Below are 10,614 nucleotides of genomic sequence, written 5' to 3' on the forward strand. Positions count from 1 at the left end.
AATGAGACGGAGCAGCATAATATCCCTACAGAATAACAGAATGGAAAAGTATATTAATGATATAATATACTATTCAGGGCTGTGTTTAAATGGGGGTGGGTGGGTGTTGAAAATCCTTTTAATTTTTAGTCTTGGGTTCCAAAGAAGTGGAAAAGAGAAGAAAAAAGATTTAAAGGTTATCATTACAGATTACAAATGGACTCTATCAATTACAACTAAATTATTTGAGTTATTTGAAAATTTTCCATTGCCTTCTCTTGGAACCTATAGGCTCCTGGCAAGTGAAGTAAGTGGGATAGCTACAGATCTCCATCTATTCCTCCCCTCCTCCAAATCCAAACCCCAACTCATTCCCAGTTTTGTAGCAGGTCACTAGCTGCAGTCTTCCTCCCTGACCCTGCCTCCATTTCCAGTGGATGAAACAGATCTTCCCTTCTCTTCCTCTGTATAACCCAGCCCGTTATCCAGGGTTCCAACACCAGCAGGCATTTCCTGAGAATTCAGGCCCTGCAGGAAACAGGAAGGCCAACTGCTTCTCTCATCAAATCTAATCTCCTAGTCTTATCCCCAGTGGTGTAGCAGAACATGTGCTGCAGTTTCCCCTCCCTCCATACACCTATATCCAGCAGATTACCCAGATCTTCTCCAACTTCTTATGCTTCTATTCATCTTTTTATCCTAGTTCCCAACTCCATTAGATATTCCCTGGGAACTCATGGGCTGCTCGAATCAGGGAAGCAGGTAACCTAACTTCACTAACCTTCCTCTCCTCCAAATATAGTGTCCCCAGATTAACCCCATCTCTGTGGGATCATCTACCCTACTGAACTCATCTCTGTCACTATCACTGCAACACATGTTGTGAGCCATCCAGCGGCTCACAAGGATGGGTACACCTGAGTGGCAGGCCGGCACTGAGAGAGAGGGAAACTAGGCGGGGGGGGGGGGAGGGGAGAGAGAGAGAGAGAGAGAGAGAGAGAGAGAGAGAGAGAAAACCAAGACAGTATTCTGATCAAGGCTCACATGTTTAATGGTGGACACACTTTTTAAAGGAGGGGGGAGGACCATTCCCACCAATTCATCCTTGGAGCCCAGCTGCAGGTGACCATGTGTAGGATAGGATGTAGTCTCCAGAATAGCTAGGTCAACTCTCAGCAGGTAGCAGCAGTGGCTGAACAATAGAGTGATCTAGGGAGGCAGGCTCCACCCTAGGTAATCTCCTTAGTGGCAACAAAGTCGAGGTCTGGTTCATGGAGCTTCAGGTTGGGGGGCGGGGCGGGGGGGTGGAGTTTACACACACAGATCTCCTTCAAGCTTCCTCTTCACATATTCTGCTATCTTAGTCCCCAAATTTTGCAGGCATTCTTTTTCAGAAACCTGTCAGCCAAGTCTACCAGGGAAACAAGAAGGCCAGCAAGGCAGGTTGGCCAACTTTAGATCTTCACTCCCCACCCTTTCCCCCCCACCCAATCTGCCAGTCTCATTGTCAACTCTGCAGCAGACCACCTGTTATGGCTTCTCTTCAATCTCTGCTGTAATTCCCAGGGGATTAAGCAGATCCTGGTGGAACATCATACTTTCCTCCCCTTGATGGGTCCCTTCAGAACCCTCATAGCAATCCCCATACCTTAGTATTGGGAGATGACTCCCAATAACCAGAAAGACATTTTTTTTTTGCTGAACCCCAAGTGACCACACCTATCAAGGTCAGAAATAATGCCTTCTACTGGGCAACACATAGCCATCACACTCTCCTAAGAACCAGAGAGGAAGTAGAAACAAAAGGATAAAACACCCACTCAGCAAAGATAAGATCAGATATTAGCACCTAGAGTTATAATCACCTAGATGCCTAGATACCAGCATAAAAACCACAAATGCAGGCAGGGTAATATATTTCTACTAGAGCCCAGCAAACATACCACAATTGGCTCTGAGTACTGCAACATAGTTGAAGTACAAGACTGTAAAGTGACCCTTATGAATAAAAGAGGAAATGAATAAATCTCTTAAAGAATCCTATGAAATTATGAACAAAAACTGGAAGGAAATGAAAAAAAAAAACAGTTCAAGACCTGAAAGTGGAAACAGAATCAACAACAACAACAACAACAATAATAGAAACCCAAAACATGAGGAAAATCTGGAAATGTAAGATTTAGGAATTTGAGCAGGAACCTCAGAGGCAAATTTCATCAACAAAATATAGGAGATGGACAAGAGATTCTTAGGCATTGAAGACATGATAGAAAAAAAAATAGATACTTTAGTCAAAGAAAATGCCAACTCTAAAATCCTCCATATATAAAACATCCAGGAAGTCTGGGACACTATGAAAAGACCAAATCTACAAATAATAGGAATACAAGAAGGAGAAGAAACTCAGGTCAAAGGCCCAGAAAATACTTTCAACAAAAATCATGGGAGAAAAGTTTCCACTGCATTTTATCAAGATGCAAGAAACATTCTGAACAACAAATAAACTGAGCCAGCAAAGACATTCCCCTTGACAAATAACAATAAAAACAGCAATCATACAGAACAAAGTAAGGATGTTTAAAGTTTCAAGAGAAAGACTAAGTCCCATATAAAGGCAGAATGATTACAATAAGACTTTACATCACAATGGAGACTCTAAGAGCCAGAAGGACCAGGACAGATATTCTATAGTCTCTAAGAATTTATGAATATCAATTCAGACTACTATATCCAGTAAAATTTCCAATCACAATAAATGGAGAAAATGAGATATTCCATGATAAAAAACAAATGTAAGGCTTATCTATTTTTCAGGTTAGATATACAGAAGGCTATAAAAAGAAAACTCCAACCTTAACAGGTTAACCATGCCCAAGAAGACAGAAGAAATAAATAATCCCAGGCCAGAAAATCAAAATAGGGACCCCCTCTCACACACACACTCATGACTTTTACCACTACTACCACAACAAATTAGCAGTAATCAACAAACACTGATCACTGATACCTCTCAATACCAGTGTTCTCTCAATTCCCCAATAAAAGCACACAAACTAACAGAATAGATGTAAAATCAGTATCAACCCTTCTGTTCTATCCAAGAAACACATCTCAAAATCAAGGATAGATATTACCTCAGGGTAAAAAGTTGGACAAAAATATTCCAAGCAAACGGAGCAAGGAAGCTAGTTGGTATATATGCAAATTTTGAACCAAAACTAATTAGGAGAGATAGGGAAGGAAATTATATATGCATCAAAGGAAAAATCCACCCAGAGGATTTGGAATTTTTAACATCTATGTACCTAACACAAGGGCACCCATGTTTGTAAAATAAACACTGTTACAGCTTAAATCATACATTGAGGGAACTTCCAGGTTTGACAGAGGAAGAGAAGGAGGAGGAGAGAGAGGCTTTTAGAATGGAGATAAAGGAAGGGCAAGATGTAGCTGCTTGAGTTTCCCAGTATCATGGCAGATCCATCAGGATTTGCCACTGGAGCAATCAGATTTAATAAGGTTTACAAGATTAGGTTTTAGTTGTGCCCAGAGATTGAGTTACCATTGTTTCTGAGCTAAGTTCGTGTTGTGTTTTTCTTTTCAAGATGATACGGCTGGGTTCCAGAGAGAAAGGTAAGGTGACAAAGTGTATGTTTGCCTGATGTGCACCAGAAAGGTTGTTGATTTATTAGGTTTATCTTATACTTTATAAATTGAAAAATGATAATAGTTGTGCTCTATTTATATTTGAGAGAAAGGTTTTCTTTTTTATTAGAACAGAAAGGGGGAAGTGTTATGGATGGGCCTGCTGCTGTTTGTATTATTTTTTTTAAATTTTTAATATTTTTATTACATATTTTCCTCAATTACATTTCCAATGCTATCCCAAAAGTCCCCCATAGCACCCCCCACTTCCCTACCCACCCATTCCCATTCTTTTGGCCCTGGCATTCCCCTATATTGGGGCATATAAAGTTTGCAAGTCCAATGGGCCTCTCTTTCCATTGATGGCCGACTAGGCCATCTTTCGATACATATGCAGCTAGAGACAAGAGCTCCGGGGTTCTGGTTAGTACATCATGTTGTTCCGACAATAGGGTTGCAGATCCCTTTAGCTCCTTGGTTACTTTCTCTAGCTTCTCCATTGGGAGCCCTGTGATACATCCAATAGCTGACTGTGAACATCCACTCCTGTGTTTGCTAGGCCCCGGCATCGTCTCACAAGAGACAGCTATATTTGGGTCCTTTCAGCAAAATCTTGCTAGTGTAAGCAATGGTGTCAGCGTTTAGAAGCTGCTTATGGGAAGGATCCCTGGATAAGGCAGTCTCTAAATGGTCCATCCTTTCATCACAGCTACGAACTTTGTCTCTGTAACTCCTTCCCTGGGTGTTTTGTTCCCAATTCTAAGAAGGGGCACAATGTCCACACTTTGGTCTTCATTCTTCTTGAGTTTCATGTGTTTAGCAAATTGTATCTTATATCTTGGGTATCCTAAGTTTTGGGCTAATATCCACTTATCAGTGAATACATATTGTGTGAGTTCTTTTGTGATTGTGTTACTTCACTCAAGATGATGCCCTCCAGGTCCATCCATTTGGCTAGGAATTTCATAAATTCATTCTTTTTAATAGCTGAGTAGTACTCCATTGTGTAAAGGTACCATAATTTCTGTATCCATTCCTCTGTTGAGGGACATCTGGGTTCTTTCCAGCTTCTGGCTATTATAAATAGGGCTGCTATGAACATAGTGGAGCATGTGTCCTTTTTACCGGTTGGGACATCTTCTGGATATATGCCCAGGAGAGGTATTGCTGGATCCTCCAGTAGTACTATGTCCAATTTTCTGACGAACCGCCGGACTGATTTCCAGAGTGGTTGTACAAGCTTGCAATCCCACCAACAATGGAGGAGTGTTCCTCTTTCTCCACATCCTCCCCAGCATCTGCTGTCACCTGATTTTTTGATCTTAGCCATTCTGACTGGTGTGAGGTGGAATCTCAGGGTTGTTTTGATTTGCATTTCCCTGATGATTAAGGATGTTGAACATTTTTTCAGGTGCTTCTCTGCCATTCGGTATTCCTCAGGTGAGAATTCTTTGTTCAGTTCTGAGCCCCATTTTTTAATGAAGTTATTTGACTTTCTGGAGTCCACCTTCTTGAGTTCTTTATATATATTGGATATTAGTCCCTTATCTGATTTAGGATAGGTGAAGATCCTTTCCCAATCTGTTGGTGGTTTTTTTGTCTTATTGATGGTGTCTTTAGCCTTGCAGAAGCTTTGCAGTTTCATGAGGTCCCACTTGTCAATTCTCGATCTTACAGCACAAGCCATTACTGTTCTATTCAGGAATTTTTCCCCTGTGCCCATATCTTCAAGGCTTTTCCCCACTTTCTCCTCTATAAGTTTCAGTGTCTCTGGTTTTATGTGTAGTTCCTTGATCCACTTAGACTTGACCTTAGTACAAGGAGATAGGAAAGGATCGATTCGCATTCTTCTACATGTTAACAATCAGTTGTGCCAGCACCATTTGTTGAAAATGCTGTCTTTCTTCCACTGGATGTTTTTAGCTCCCTTGTCGAAGATCAAGTGACCGTAGGTGTGTGGGTTCATTTCTGGGTCTTCAATTCTATTCCATTGGTCTATTTGTCTGTCACTATACCAGTACCATGCAGTTTTTATCACAATTGCTCTGTAGTAAAGCTTTAGGTCCGGCATGGTGATTCCACCAGAGGTTCTTTTATCCTTGAGAAGAGTTTTTGCTATCCTAGGTTTTTTGTTATTCCAGATGATTTTGCAGATTGCACTTTCTAATTCGTTGAAGAATTGATTTGGAATTTTGATGGGATACTAAAAGCAGTAAGAGAAAAAGGCCAAGTAACATATAAAGGCAAGCCTATCAGAATTACACCAGATTTTTCATCAGAGACTATGAAAGCCAGAAGATCCTGGACGGATGTTATACAGACACTAAAAGAACACAAATTCCAGCCCAGGCTACTATACCCAGCCAAACTCTCAATTAACATAGATGGAGAAACCAAAGTATTCCACGACAAAACCAAATTCACACATTATCTCTCCACGAATCCAGCCCTTCAAAGGATAATAACAGAAAAAATCCAATACAAGGACAGGAACCACGCCCTAGAAACAACAAGAAGGTAATCCCTCAACAAACCTAAAAGAAGACAGCCACAAGAACAGAATGCCAACTTTAACAACAAAAATAACAGGAAACAACAATTACTTTTCCTTAATATCTCTTAATATCAATGGACTCAACTCCCCAATAAAAAGACATAGACTAACAAACTGGCTACACAAACAAGACCCAACATTTTGCTGCTTACAGGAAACTCATCTCAGAGAAAAAGATAGACACTACCTCAGAATGAAAGGCTGGAAAACAATTTTCCAAGCAAATGGTATGAAGAAACAAGCTGGAGTAGCCATTCTAATATCTGATAAGATTGACTTCCAACCCAAAGTCATTAAAAAAGACAGGGAGGGACACTTCATACTCATCAAAGGTAAAATCCTCCAAGAGGAACTATCAATCCTGAATATCTATGCTCCAAATACAAAGGCAGCCACATTCATTAAAGAAACTTTAGTAAATCTCAAAGCACACATTGCACCTCATACAATAATAGTGGGAGACTTCAACACACCACTTTCACCAATGGATAGATCATGGAAACAGAAACTAAACAGGGACACAGAGAAACTAAGAGAAATTATGAATCAAATGGATCTGGCAGATATCTACAGAACATTCTATCCTAAAACAAAAGGATATACCTTCTTCTCAGCACCTCATGGTACCTTCTCCAAAATTGACCACATAATTGGTCACAAAACAGGCCTCAACAGATACAAAAATATTGAAATTGTCCCATGCATCCTATCAGATCACATGGACTAAAGCTGATATTCAATAACAAAATAAATAATAGAAAGCCAACCTTCACGTGGAAACTGAACAACACTCTTCTCAATGATACCTTGGTCAAGGAAGGAATAAAGAAAGAAATTAAGGACTTTTTAGAGTTCAATGAAAATGAAGCCACAACATACCCAAACTTATGGGACGCAATGAAAGCATTTCTAAGAGGAAAACTCATAGCTCTGAGTGCCTCCAAAAGGAAACTAGAGAGAGCACACATTAGCAGCTTGACAACATACCTAAAAGCACTAGAACAAAAGGAAGCAAATTCACCCAAGAGGAGTAGACGGCAGGAAATAATCAAACTCAGGGGCGAAATCAACCAAGTGGAAACAAGAAGAACTATTCAAAGAATCAACCAATCAAGGAGTTGGTCCTTTGAGAAAATCAACAAGATAGATAAACCCTTAGCCAGACTCACTAGAGGGCACAGGGAAAGCATCCTAATTAATAAAATCAGAAATGAAAAAGGAGACATAACAACAGATCCTGAAGACATCCAAAACACCATCAGATCCTTCTACCAAAGGCTATACTCAACAAAACTGGAGAACCTGGATGAAATGGAGAAGTTCCTATACAGATACCAGGTCTCAAAGTTGAATCAAGATCAGGTTAATGATCTAAACAGCCCTCTATCCCCCAAAGAAATAGAAGCAGTCATTAATAGTCTCCCAACTAAAAAAAGCCCAGGACCAGATGGGTTTAGTGCAGAGTTCTATCAGACCTTTAAAGAAGATCTAATCCCAGTTCTTCACAAACTATTCCACAAAATAGAAACAGAAGGTACTCTACCCAACTCATTCTATGAAGCCACAATTACTCTGATACCTAAACCACAAAAAGACCCAACAAAGATAGAAAACTTCAGACCAATATCCCTTATGAATATTGATGCAAAAATCCTCAATAAAGTTCTTGCTAACCGAATCCAAGAACACATCAAAACAATCATCCATCCTGACCAAGTAGGTTTCATCCCAGGGATTCAGGGATGGTTCAATATACGGAAATCCATCAACGTAATCCAGTATATAAACAAACTCAAAGACAAAAACCACATGGTCATCTCCTTAGACGCGGAAAAAGCATTTGACAAGATCCAACACCCATTCATGATAAAAGTCTTGGAAAGATCAGGAATTCAAGGCCCATACCTAAACATGATAAAAGCAATCTACAGCAAACCAGTAGCCAACATCAAAGTAAATGGTGAGAAGCTTGAAGCAATCCCTCTAAAATCAGGGACTAGACAAGGCTGTCCACTTTCTCCATACCTATTCAACATTGTACTTGAAGTCCTAGCCAGAGCAATTCGACAACAAAAGGAGATCAAAGGGATACAAATTGGAAAAGATGAAGTCAAAATATCACTTTTTGCAGATGATATGATAGTATATATAAGTGACCCTAAAAATTCCACCAGAGAACTCCTAAGCCTGATAAACAGCTTCGGTGAAGTAGCTGGATATAAAATTAACTCAAACAAATCAATGGCCTTTCTCTACACAAAGAATAAACAGGCTGAGAAAGAAATTAGGGAAACAACACCCTTCTCAATAGTCACAAATAATATAAAATATCTTGGCGTGACTCTAACTAAGGAAGTGAAAGATCTGTATAATAAAAACTTCAAGTCTCTGAAGAAAGAAATTATAGAAGATCTCAGAAGATGGAAAGATCTCCCATGCTCATGGATTGGCAGGATCAACATTGTAAAAATGGCTATCTTGCCAAAAGCAATCTACAGATTCAATGCAATCCCCATCAAAATTCCAAATCAATTCTTCAACGAATTAGAAAGGCTGTTTGTATTTTGATGCTAATTCCACTCTCCTTGGAGAGGTTGCAGACAAGGAGTGAGTCACATACTGAGGTGACTCCTTGTGAACCAATCCCCTAGTGAATAAAGGAGCCAATCACTGGGTGAGTAGTCAGGACTCTGGGTTGGATGGAGGAAGAGAAGAAGGAGGAGAGAGTTAGAGGCTTTTGGAATGAGGAGTGGAAGAGCAAGATGTAGCTGCTAGAGTTTCCCAGTATCATGACAGATCCATGGGGATTTGTCACCAGAGGAATCAGATTTAATAAAGCTTACAAGATTGGGTTTTAGTTGTTGCACCCAGGGATTGAGTTACCATTGTTTCTGAAAAAAAAAAAATCACACATTGACCTTCACAGACTGATGGTAGGAGACATCAACAACCTACTCTTGCCACTCAACAGCTTATACAAACAGAAACTAAGCAAAGAAATGCAGGCACTATCTGACCTTGTAAAACAAATGTACTTAACAGGTATTTACAGAACTATTTATCCAAACACAAAATATATATACCTTATTCTTATCTCACAGAACTTTCTCCAATATTGACCATATACTTGGAAACAAAGCAAATCACAATAGATAAAACAAAATTGAAATAAGACCATGCATTCTGTCTGACCACCATAGATTAAAGCTGGATATCAACAACAACAGAAAGCTTACAAATTAGTGGACACAATAATTCTCTACTGAATAAAAAATGGATCAATATAAAAATTAAAAAGAAATTAAAAACATTTTATAATTTAATGAAAATTAATACATAACATATCAAACTTATGGGATACAATGAAGATGGTGGAAAGATCATAGCACTAAGTGACTACAGAAAACAACTGGGAAGGTCTTATATTAGTAACTTAATAGAATATCTGAAAGAAGAAGAAAAGGAGGAAGAGGAGGAGGAAGGGAGGAGGCAGAGGAAGAGGAGGGGGAGGAGAAAGAGAAGGAAGAGGAGGAGGGGAAGGAGGAAGAGGAAGAGGATGGAGAAGGAGGAGGAGCAGGAGGAGGAAGAAGAGGAAGAAATAATCACACTCTAAAAGGGTAGATATCAAGGAATAATCCCAAGGCTGAAATCATTAAAAAAGATGCAAACAAACAATACAAAGAATCAATAAAAGTAATAATAATAAGATTATCTCAAAGAGTTGGTTCTCTGAGAAAATCAATAAGTTTGACCGACCCTTATCCAGATTAAGTAAAAAGTGGAGAAAGAATATTGAAATTAAAATAAAATAAGAAATTAAAGAGGGAGAGATAATAAGAAACATCAAGGGCAATCATAAGGACATATTTTAAAAACCTGGAGTCCACTAAGCTGGAATATCTAAAAGAAAAGAATAATTTCTTCATTACTTATCACTTACCAAAGCTAAGTAAAAAATCAGAAGCAATTTAAACACACACACACACACACACACACACACACACACACACACACACACACATATATATATATATATGTGTCATTAAAGGTCTCCCAAGCCCCACCTCCACCAACTTCCATTGCCAGATAGTTTTAGCACAGAATTTTACCACACTTCCTAAGAAGAGGTAAGGCCAATACACCTCAAATTATTACACAAAATAGAAACAGAACGAACATTGCTTGATTTGTTTTTTATGAGTACACATTTATTGTGATACCTAAACCACATAAAGATTTAACAAGGAAAGAGAATTACAAAACAATTTCCCTTATGAACATAGATACAAAAATTTTCAATAAAATACTTAAAAACCAAATCCAAGAACACATAAAAAGATTATCCACCATAAGCCTTTGCAAGTATGGTTCAACATACATGAATCAATAAGTGCAATCCACCATGTAAGCTAACTGAAAGACAAACACCATATGAA

Source organism: Mus caroli, unplaced genomic scaffold, assembly GCF_978045245.1.
Source record: "Mus caroli unplaced genomic scaffold, Mus_caroli_1 scaffold_15, whole genome shotgun sequence".
NCBI lineage: Eukaryota > Metazoa > Chordata > Mammalia > Rodentia > Muridae > Mus > Mus caroli.